Genomic DNA, 12,848 nt, shown 5'->3' with positions numbered 1-12,848 from the left:
ACTACTATGTGTGCCAACATACCTACTGATGAGTTACAGTTAGCAGGATATAGACGGTGTACTATTGATTGAAGAGGTTAACAAAAAGAATGCCAATGCTTCTTAGACCACTCATGCTGATAGTTAGAGGCAAAAATGGTAGGGATGGAACTAACCGTCGTGGGAGAGAATCTCAATAATCTCACTCTTAGTCATGTAGACAGTCTCATAGTAAGTCCCATGGCCATAAGTTCTCATTGACTCATCATTAATGTGGAAAAGTAATGCATATTCAATCATAGTGCCATAAAATGCGCGAAGACAAGCACAAGGAAAAGGGCAAGGGTAAAGTATAGGATAAAAATGATGATCATAGAATTGTCCCTAGAAAGTCCACTATTAAGATTGAAGAGATTAATGTTGTGCAGACTAATTCTTATGGTGATTTCATACTTACAGTGTTTTTTCTTGATACTTCATAGTAGCTGAATAATGCTTTGTTAGGGTATACTTGTGTTGGCTCATATATTCATGGGCTTCTTTTCATGTGACTCCTCACAGAGAGTGGTTTCACTCCTATCACAATTTGACTAGATCTATCCGTTTGGGTAATGACTTGGCACTTGAGATAGTTGGTATTAGTTATATCATTTGGTTCATGTTGCATATTTATTCTTCATGATGTATTCCATATAATGGCTCTCACAAAGAGCCTTATCTCTGTTGGCACTTTGGATGATGCAAGTTATGTAGTTTCGTTTGGTGATTCCTCATGGAAGATTACCCATGGGAATCTTGTCATTACACATGGTGCTAAGTCTATTAGACTCTCTATCCCTTGCTTGTATCAGGCTTGTATATGGGCCAATTGACCATATTTTGGTAGTGGTTGTAGTTTCCTATGTATCTCTTTGGCATCATCGCCTTGGACACATGTCCTTGAAAGGAATTAAAATGCTTAGTGTTTGTAGTATCTTCTATCCCTTGACTATAAGTCCTTTGAGTCTTATGATCATTGTTTATATGGCAGCTAGATATGCATGGGTGAGCCATTGGCTCTTGTCATTCGAATTTATGTGCTCCCATGCCTTGCAAGTCATTAGGTGACATGAAGTATTTCATTACTTTCATTGATGACTATACACATAAGGTCTGGGCATATCCTATTAAGCAAAAATCGCAAGTGTTGGCTACATTTCAGCATTGGCTTGCTTTGGTTGAGAATCGATTTGGGTATAGTCTAAAATACCTAAGGTTAGATAATGGGGGTGAGTATGTCTCTTAAGCCTTTGAGCAATGCTCTGATGAGAGGGGTATTAAGAGTCAATTGACTGTCCTCCTGTATATCCCACCCCATAATAGTATGGTTGAGTGCATGAATAGGACAATTCATGAGTGAGTTTGCAGTATGCTCAACCAGGTAGGCTTACCATAGCATTTTTGGGTTGAGGCAGTTATTACTATTGTACACTTAATAAATTGGTCCCCATGTACTAGTGCTCTTGACTATCAGGTTGTAGAGGAGGTATGGTCTAGAAAACCTCTCTCATATGTTTATTTGTGTGCCTTTGATTGTGAGGCTTTCTACCATATATCCAAGGACGAGTGCAATAAGCTGGATCCTAATTCTAGGAAATGCATCTTTCTTGGTTATGGGGATGCAGATGAGATGGTCTATTGCCTATCGGATCTACAAACTCGAAAGGCTATCCGCAGCCATGGTGTCATTTTCCATGAGGAGAAAATGCATAGGCAATATGAGCATCTCGTTGACGTACATATGGTGATATTTTAGGAGAAGCATCATGTTATTATGTAGCTAACTAGATAGCCTACCCCCCACAGTAGTAGTCAATGCCCTAATAGCCCAAGTCCCTGATGTTCCACAGGATGTACAAGCCCCACAACTAGTTTTGAGGTAGTCTACTAGAGATAGATGACAACTTGCATGATTTGAACCTTCTATGGATTATGTTATGGTGACACAGGCTGGCGAGTCTCTTACTTATGATGAGGCCATGCATAGAGGTGATAGTCACCCTTGGGAGAGGTCTATGCAATCAGAGTATAACTCACTGCAAAAAAATCATACATGGTGTTTGGTTCCTTTGCCTGGTGGTAAGCATGCTTTGCCATCCAAGTGGGTATACAAGTTGAAAAGTACCCCTGGACACCCCAAGTCGGGATACAATGCCAGATTTGTTACTAAGGGCTTCAAACAGAACATGCTGTGGACTTTGATGATGATGCCAGGAGGCATATTTCATGGTGGATTCTGTGCCATGGTGGATTCCGTGAGGTTTTACGGTGAATTTCGTAAACTTTGATGACCGGGGCTCATACACAAAGTGGATTCTTTGTGCGAGAAGTTGATGGGGACGCCTGTCCTTTTTAGGCGTTTCATTAATTTAGTGTGTACATGGGTGATTCCATAGCGGGTGATTCCGTAAAATGCATATTAAATTAATAAATGTTTATGAGTTTAGAGTGTGCACTCGTAATAAATTAAGGTTAGGATTGATTTCTAACCAGTTGATTTATTTATGTAGCTGAAGACTGCTAGGTATTCACTTTTGTCAGTTTAATTGTATTATTTTACTAATGATTGTGAATGCTTCAGTTGATATGTAGAGATAGCAGCAGTGGCAGAGGAAAGCATTGGAGGATAGCGAGTATTCGATTTATCATTTATATTTTGATGGGTGCATACCTTAGGCATGGCGCCTATATTTTGTCGTGCCTATTTATTGAGGCGTTGGATATTTATTTATTATTTTGTATGCGCATGGGCGCACGATTATGTTATTTCTACTTGGACATTGTATTGGGCATGCTAGACTCTTTGGGCACCGCCCATTAGCTTTATTCCTATTTTGTGCTAAAGCAAACTCAAAGCTAAAAGCTTGCTATTTTGTAATTTGGGCTATTATTTGAGCTTGAAGATGATTAATACATAAAATACTGCTTTGTGGAGTGCTCACACAAGGCATGGGGGGAGATTGCACCCAATTGGTCTCTTGTTCATGTCGTTCATGCTTTTTACCTTGAATTTTGTGCAAAAAGTAGAGTTCTATTGTTCTTGGGGACCTTCCGGCATTCACTACGCAAGCGTACAGCATCCGATCTGTGCACCAGTGGTATCAGAGCCAAGCTGAGATCAAGAGCTTCCAATCGCTACCCATCTTGTGCGAAGGCGGAGCTCCTGGAACGATCAAGCTCTACGGTCAATCTCGTCGCGAACGGTCAATACGGGTGGACTCCTGGTGATCAAGAACCTCTGTTTCCATCATCAGATCGTGAAGGACCGGCCTGCAGCAGCGGAGGACCACTCCTACATCCTCACATAGAAGTCATGGAGTTGCAGAGATAAGTTTCAATCTTGATATCTTCAAAGCTTTAAAAATTAAAGCTTAGAAAGCTTAGAGAAGCTTTAAGCTTCTAAAAAATCTCATCGAGGTATCAGAATGTGCCGCGAATTTTTCACCGCATTGCAAAAACGCCCCCGCCCCCATGATTCGACGTTTTGTTATTAAGCTTAAAAGCTTAATCATTTAAGCCTCAATCAGATAAGTCATATCAAATCTGCAAGTCACACACAAGCAATCAAGTTTTGCAAGTCTCTCAAGTCGAAATTCTGCAAGTTAGATAAAGCAACTAAGTTCTGCAAGTCTAGAACTCTGCAAGTCACATAAGTGTGCAACTCTGCAAGTTAGACAAGTCATCCGAAGTCAAAACTGACTTCTGTTCAAAACTCATAGAAGGGATGTTCCTGTGTAGAAACTCCGAATTACAAAGTTGTTCATTGGAAGGTACTCTTCGCATATGCAGGTTTGCTGAAGCATTTTCAGCATACGAAGAAGGATAAAATGCAAATTTCTCAAAAATTACAAATCCTGCAACAGTTGAAGATGAAGATTGTGAAAGCCACACCCAAAAATATATAAGCCTTGTATACCCGATCTTGAGCTACGCACATCCCGCTAACTTGATTTTGAGAGTGAGAGGTCTTTTGAGTTTTGCAGGATAATGGAACCACATATGGATGATTTAATGGCTGAAGGCGACCTACCTGAACCTACGATGGAGAAAAAACTGGACTTAATTATGATGCAGTTGGATGAAGAACGACGAGCTAGGCAAGCATTGCAAGTTCAATTGGCTAATTTACAAAGATCGACTACCGACAAAGAGGATACTAGATCTTTTACGTGCTTATACTATTTCTAAACCACAGACATGGGACACATATTTACATTTATTACAAATTGCATATAACAATACACCACACACATCTACAAACAAAGCATCGTTTGAAGTGATTTACGGTTATAGATTGTCTACACTTGTTGCATCTTTGTCAAATAGAATTCAGAGTGTTCATGATATTGCTAGTATGCATAATACTATTTTTGATGAGGTTAAAGATATGATTGCCAAAGCCCAGCAATCATATACCAAACAAGCCAATAAGAAAAGACAAGCAATGAATTTCAAAGTTGATGACTATGTTTGGTTGAGAATAGAAAAACGTAGACTACAAAGTGTGGATAGACACCCAGTTGTCAAATTAGCACCTAGATTCTATGGACCATTTAGGATCATTCATAAAATTAATGACAATGCATTCAAGCTAGAATTACCACCTCACTGGAAAATTCACAACACATTTCACATTAGTTTATTCAGACCCTTTAGAGGCCAATTACTTGCACACCCTGTTTATGAAAACCCACCTTTGTTAGAGGAAGAGACTGAAATACTTGAACCAGAAGCTATCATAGATACTGATTTTATGACCACTAGAACTGGCCGAAGATATTCTAGATATTTAGTTAAATTTAAGAACCATCATGTAGAAGAAGTGCAATGGATGCACACTAGAGACTTAAATGCTTTCCCCACTCTGTTAGCTTCACATTGAGCTAATAGCAATTGAGGTCAATTGCTATCCCACCCCGGGGGTATGATGCCAGGAGGCATATTTCACAGTGGATTCCGTGAGGTTTTACGGTGGATTCCATAAACTTTAATGACCGGAGCTCATACACAAAGTGGATTCTTTGTGCGAGAAGTTGATGGGGACGCCTGTCCTTTTTAGGCGTTTCATTAATTTAGTGTGTACATGGGTGATTCCATAGCGGGTGATTCCGTAAAATGCATATTAAATTAATAAATGTTTATGAGTTTAGAGTGTGCACTCGTAATAAATTAAGGTTAGGATTGATTTCTAACCAGTTGATTTATTTATGTAGCTGAAGACTGCTAGGTATTCACTTTTGTCAGTTTAATTGTATTATTTTACTAATGATTGTGAATGCTTCAGTTGATGTGTAGAGATAGCAGCAGTGGCAGAGGAAAGCATTGGAGGATAGCGAGTATTCGATTTATCATTTATATTTTGATGGGTGCATACCTTAGGCATGGCGCCTATATTTTGTCGCGCCTATTTATTGAGGCGTTGGATATTTATTTATTATTTTGTATGCGCATGGGCGCACGATTATGTTATTTCTACCTGTACATTGTATTAGGCATGCTAGACTCTTTGGGCACCGCCCATTAGCTTTATTTCTATTTTGTGCTAAAGCAAACTCAAAAGCTAAAAGCTTGCTATTTTGTAATTTGGACTATTATTTGAGCTTGAAGATGATTAATACATAAAATGCATGCTTTGTGGAGCGCTCACACAAGGCATGGGGGGAGATTGCACCCAATTGGTCTCTTGTTCATGTCGTTCATGCTTTTTACCTTGAATTTTGTGCAAAAAGTAGAGTTCTATTGTTCTTGGGGACCTTCCGGCATTCACTACGCAAGCGTACATCATCCGATCTGCGCACCAGATGAAGTCTTTTATCCTCTTGTGAAGATGACTACCCTATGCTTGTTACTGGCTTTGGTTGCTCAAGATCTCTATCAAATAGATGTCAAGACAATTTTTCTTTATGGGGACTTGTATGATGAGATTTACATGGAGCGAGCTAAGGGCTTTGTAGAACATAGTAGGAAATACAAGTGTGTAGGTTGAGGAAGATTCTTTATGGCCTTAAGTAGGCACCTAGGGAATGGTACCACAAGATTGATGTGTTTATGCATTCACATGTATATTCTCGCAATGATATGGATTATTGTTTATACACAAGAAGGCTTGTGATGGCAGCCTTATGATTTTGATCCTTTATGTGGATGATATGTTGGTTGTTGGAAGCGTTCATAATGAGATGGATGCCTTGAAAGGTTAGCTCAAGAAAAGCTTTGAGATGAAGGATATGGGATGGCTCTCACGTATTCTTATGATGTGCATTATGTGCAATTACTCTAAGGGGCTCCTCTACTTGTCATAAAAGGAGTACATCTAGAAGGTCATTGAGCGGTTTCATTTGCAGGATATTAAGCCTATTGGTTGTCCTTTACCTTCTCATATAAAGGTTAGTCAAGTCGATTGTCAGTAGTTTGATGAGCAAAAGGCCAAGATGGCCAAAATCACTTATGCATATACAGTGGGTAGTTTGATGTACACCATATTAGCCACTCGTCCTAACATAGCGCAATGGGAGTTGTGGCACACTATATGGCTACACGTGGCCGATGACATTGGAATGCCATCAAGGGTATCATGAGATACTTGAAGGGCACAACAATTATGTGCATCTGTTATGGTGGCTAGGATATAAGAGTCGTGGGATACACTGACTTTGATTATGTAGACCATGCAGATAGTAGGAAGTCCACCTTTGGCTATTTCTTTAGGTTTGCTAGAGGTGCTATTTCTTGCATGTCTAGGGTGCAAAAATGCATGACCCTATCTAGTACAGAGGTAGAGTATGTTGCAACCACTGAGGCTTGTAAAGAGGCTCTTTGGTTAGGTTGTGTGGTGGCAGACCTTGTCATTACTGATGTGGTCCCTACATTGCATTCTATGAGTGCTATTCAGTTGGCCAAGAATCCAGTCTTCCATGCGAAGACTAATCATATTGAGGTGCATTACCACTTTATATGAGAGGTCATTGAGGAGACAAGTCCATTGAGCTTGTCAAGATCTCAATTAACTTCAATCCTACAGATCTGCTTACTAAAAGTCTCTCAATGGAGCATTTTTTCTTCATTGGGAAATCGATGAGCATTGGATGAGACGATATCTTTCCTCATCTTATTGTGCTTATGTATATTTTTTCTTCCTTGGGAAGTTGGTGGGCACTGGATGAGATGATATCTTTCCTCATCTTGTTGTGTTTATGTAAATTTGTACTTTGTCACTTTTTTTCTTGTTCTCTCCTCACTAGGGGTACATTTTCCTTTAAAGTGGAAGGTTGTTGGAGGTAAAGGTACCTGTATCTAGCTGCTCATGTATTAGTTAGACTGATAGTACCCTGACTGGCTCTCACCCAACACTCGAACAAGCACAAAACCAGGGTACCATGAAACCTGCGAACACACTTGTCTTGCCATAAATGCATACACACAAAAGACTCAAGACATACCCTCACCAATCAAGAATAAGACCAAGAGGCTCCTCTTTCAAGCTCACACACCAAGAATCCATAGGTGCAGCACAAATATGAGAGAGAATAGAGGATGGACAAAGAGATTTTGAAAAAGAGGGAAGAAGGAAGTTAAAGAGACACCACAATCTGTCGTGCTCCAACCTCCTCAACCACTTTTTCCCAAGAACCCCAATTGGACCCTTTTGAACCTTTATTAAATCAAATATATTTGAACATACATAAAAACTAAGGTAGGAGCCTTATGTGTTGCATGTATTCTAGGCAAGATTCCTAAGGTTTTAAAATAAAGGAACATATGCAATGGCTTTTATAGCTTCAAGCCAAACATTTACAACGCATAAATGTGTGACAATAAAGTATAATGAACATGCATATAATATATATTTTTTGATAGCATAAAAGATTTGTTGATGTTGATCCACATCCTTTTAGCCTTTTTGGTGACAAAATTGGAGGCTATCATACCCACATACCCACACACCTACATTCTAGGTGGCAGGCACCCATCAATATCACTTCATTCTTTATTCTTTCAGTGACATTTGATATAAAGGGAAGGTTTATCACACATTGTGATTGTTGGAGTTCCCATATCTTGTGTGTGTGTCTCTTTCTCTCTTGCTCTTGCTCCTTCCACCATAGCTCTTGCTTCCACTCCGTGCTTCCACTTCAGGGCTGACTCCCTTCACCTTGTGCTTGGATTCGGGATGGGCATACCATTGGACTACAATTTGAAACTTATGTCTACAAATGCATTAGTTAGATAAACCATTTTGTATCATCCAGACGCTCTTGGCTGCGAGGCCATGAGGGTTGTTTAGTGTGTGTAGGAGCTTGGCTAGAGCCGATAGAGTCAGTGTTGGGTTCATTTTTGGTCTCGACACTAGCTCGTGTTAAGAGAATACTTTTGAAATGCTACCAAAATTTCATCAAAGCTTGCCAACAAGGGAGAAGCATTTGTAGCATGTAGGAGTATGTGAGGAGTGAGGATTGTCCAAATATTATTCAAGTCACTCAAGTACATGATGACTCCATAACATTAGATTAATGCTACACCTCTTTCATCCTTCACAAATGCTACCTCTATGGGTCCTTCTAGAAGCAAGGAACAATATGTGCACATCTATTTCTTTCTTACTCTAACTTGTCTTAGTTATGCAAGGTACAATGATTGCTAATCCATGATGGTCTACACTAAAAACATGTGTGAATAAACCTTGTCAAGAGATAAGATATGAATTTTTCTCGAGATAAACTCATTATAAATTAATGTTATGAAGACATTAAATGTTGGTAAAAAAGCAATCACGAAATGCTAGATACATTCTTAAAAGAAGCCCATTGAGAGCATAAATTATTGGATATTTGAGATTAAACTAGGATTTACTTTGGTTCATGGTTTAATGGTTAAAACAATTCTAGAGGATTAGACTTGGAAAAGGGTAATTTTCACTCTCTATGAATGCTATGCCTTAAATCTTTCAATTGGGATTAAAACTATTCAACATTGAATTAGGAGCTAAAACTTAGCATATTTGATTATATAAAATAAAAACCATACAATTAGTCTTGACTCATAAAAGGAGCTTTCCATCTCCTCCTCGAAATCATCACAAAAATAAATTGAAAGTGTAGGACTTGATGCCTAAAAGGAAAGAAGATAGTTGATGCTAAAAATGCATAGCTTATAAGGCTTAAGGCATTATATTAAGTAGCCTACTTGATAATAGTAATTGGCCATCTAATGGTATGCATGGCTCACCACATGGCTGCAAATGGCCCGATCAATAGCCATTAATCCTCATAGCAGCTTTCCTGCCAAGACAATGCCACATTGGTAGCCACATCTCAAGCCTACACTACATGTTGATCTCACCCTCAATCCCTTCATCCCGCCTTGATCTTTTCATCCTCATGTGGCATGAAAATCAAGATGCTTGCATGCATAGGAAAAGAGAATGCAAAGAAAAAGAAATACTATTTCTAAATAATCTTAGGATTTAGAGAAGAAAGCTGGCACATCCCTCTCACAAAGTCATGCCAATAAAGGAAGTATCTCTTCCTCCAAAAGTGGCTCTCCCTCCTCATTGAAAACAAAGTTGCTCCCTATTTTTGCATTGGAAATGGCAAAAACTAGTGATCCATTTTTACCTAGAAATTAGAAACACCCTCCCTCTTCCACAAAGTCTAGCACAAGGAATACCCACCACTTGTCTATCTCAATATCAATCAATTAAGTCATTTGTCTACCTCAAAAATTGAAAAATGTTGGAAAAGACCTACCATTGGATCCAACACTACCACTATCTACCTAGAAAAACACATCCAAAAGGGATGGTTCTTATCACACCTTTGTAGGCTTACACCCACATTATGCTGGATCTAGATAGATTGGTACACATTGATTGATGCACTATCTATGAGCCACTATGATGTGATCTCTCACCACACACATATCCTTACTATGCTTATCTACAATGTAGCCTAATTTGAAAGTCCCAATAAATCAATGGACAAAAGCAAAAGAACTTATTATATGTAGTCTGGAAGTGGTAGATGAACTCCCAAGCTTTCCAAATAATCCTCACGTGTGTGTGTGTATGTATGTATGTATGTATGTATGTATGTATGTATGTATGTATGTATGTATGTATGTATGTATGTATGTATGTATGTATGTATGTATGTATGTATGTATGTACCCCCTTGTGTCGTTTCCCACAAAAGATGGCAAAGAGGAGGATAGCAAGATTGAAAAAGACAATAGCCTACAAGATGAATGCAACTCTCACTTCTATCAAATCCCCATGAGAGCACCCTATCTCAATATTTGTTGTTGGCAAAATAATCAATGAAGGAGAAGGTTAAGTGAGAGCAAGAAGAAGATAAGCATGTTATTTTGCCACCACCAAAATGAATGTTTGATTAATTTCTCCCACCTTAAGTATGATGTGGACTCTTTTACTCATGGGTAGGCTTGTTTTGCTCTTAGGTGCCTATAATCAAACTCTTTTTGCATCCAACTATAGGGTAATTAACCCATCTAGCATGTTTGAATTGAATCAAATCTCACTCTCTTAATCTTGCCTAATGCTTTCGTGTGTGCATGACTTTTGGAGTGAGCTAGACTCTCGAGAAAGATATTACAAGAAACATTTGGGGGCCTTGGACATTAATTTTTAACTCTCAGACTTATCTTGTAGCACCAAATACCTTTAAGATATTTTTAACTTTTTGCAATTTAGGGAATTTTTTAACTTTTGAAATCTCAACCATGTACTTCTTGATGTCGTGGTCCCCATTGTGCCATCACTTTTTGATTTTGAGCTTTGTACGCCTAGTTCTTTTTCCTTTTTATTGTGATAGCTGACTGTGGAAACCTTAGAAAGGGTTAACATTAACACCCTCACTTTTGAGTGCCAATCCCACAACACTTGGTGGAATGCTTGGAACTTGAGTGAAATGATCAAAGAGGGTAAGATAATAAGTTGGTTATAAGGTTTGGGTGGAGCTCAATGATTTTTCATGGCATGCTTGGTGTACTTGCAAGGAAGAGTTGTGCACTTCTAGGGGAATGGTGCTTAATGGTGAGGTAAGATGGGTGGGCATGCAATTGGGAGTTGGATCTCAAGCCAAGACTTCCTAAGTATGTCCCATACTTGAGGACCCAATTAGTGTGAGGTTATTATTGTAGCATTGTGTAGTGACATTCAGAGTGACATGTCTACCGATTTCTTGGATCATCTAGTCCTTGAGAAACCTAAATGATATGTAAAGGAGGGTGCTACAGGGTTGGACATGGAGCTAGCTAACCAAGGTCACTAGATATACCCAACTTGACGACCCCTACATATCGTGTATCTTAGTGCATTTATATTCCCCAACTTGACAACCCCTAGCTATAGGTATAGACATACCCAACTTGATGGACCCTAGGTATAGTGCATCTTAGCGCTTTTATATTACCAATGGAGCTTTTCTTTCTTTTCTTTTCTCTTCTTTTTCTTGCTTCCCCCTCTTTTTTGGCACAGTAATCTTTCCTATCATACGAATGCAAGATGAACAAAGTCCTAAAGATTGTTCCATGTAGCTTGATGTACGTCTTGCTCATAAGGTAGCTATTCATGGCCAATCTTGTAACCAATAGAGTAATGGGCAAGAATGGGTGGTTACATCTTGTGAATACACTCACATTCATTTCCTCTAGCAAGTTGAGACAATAGGTTAGTAACATTGTGGCATGAAGGATTAACTTGATTATTACATATTTGTTGATATCTACATTCACCTCAAAGATAGTGGGTTGAGACCCTCTTCCTCCAATGCTCATCTTTCACTGATTGAGTAAGGTTATGAGAAAATATAGGTAATTACATGTGGTGATGGAGACAAATTCCTTTCATGTACTAGTTGTGCCAATTCGGCACATAGATTGTAGATGGTATCTTAACTTTGCTTGCCTATCTGCTCAATTTTTCTCTTTATTTTCTCTAGGCCTTTGTTCTACTAGTTAGTGAGAGTATTGATGGTTCCTGCTTGCAGCTCCTTGGCCCATTATCGTTTTTCTATTGTCAACAAAGTTACCTCTTGCTTGAGTTGGTCTTGGGGTTTTATGACCATTTTTAGCCTCCTTCAAGTTTCTTTACTCTTTATTTCTCTTGCTTTATAAGCCTTCTTTAGTTGCTCTATTAGTTGAGTTTGCTTGCTCAACTCTCTTTCTAGGTTTTTTTTTTGACTTCATACTATATCATCTTCTCCTTCTCTATATCATGTTCTCCTTCTCTATATTATGCTACTCCTAAGCCTCTTCATACTTCTTGTTGCTTGACTCCATTCTCATCAAAGGCTTCTTTGAAGTTCTTCTTTCGATAATCCTCAAAAGCTTCCTTCTCCTTTTCCAAGGCTATCATTGATGTTTTTCTCTCGTCTATTTAGTCTATTTTCTCGTATAACTCTTTAATTAAGTCTTTGAAGTATTGAGATGATCCTTGAGTGAGGAGCAATAATGAGATGATGGATCCTTTTGATCCTTGGGACTTTGGACATTTTTTGCTCAGATTTAGCTTTAGTAAGACAACTAGCATTTTGGATCTTATTACTTCACTTCATGTTGGTTTTTTAGTTGCTTGGGTTTGGTCTCTCACTCATCTTTGCTAAGGTATTTAGTCACACCTGATTGAGTTAGAGGTGAGATGGTGATTAGGGCCAATTACCTTTATTGAGGCAAGGGAGGTGATAAGGCTTTGATGGGCTTCTTCCCCTTGTCCTTTATAGGCTTAGGTGAGTTTTTACTTATGGTGCTCTTATCCTTCTCAATGCTTCCAGTAGATCCAACCTCTACTAGCGTATGATGGCTTTGCTCCCTGG

This window comes from Lygodium microphyllum, chromosome 8 (genome assembly GCF_053477565.2).
Source record: "Lygodium microphyllum isolate KBCC chromosome 8, Lygodium_microphyllum_v1.1.10, whole genome shotgun sequence".
Classification (NCBI taxonomy): Eukaryota; Viridiplantae; Streptophyta; class Polypodiopsida; order Schizaeales; family Lygodiaceae; genus Lygodium; species Lygodium microphyllum.
This window is presented reverse-complemented; position numbering follows the sequence as displayed.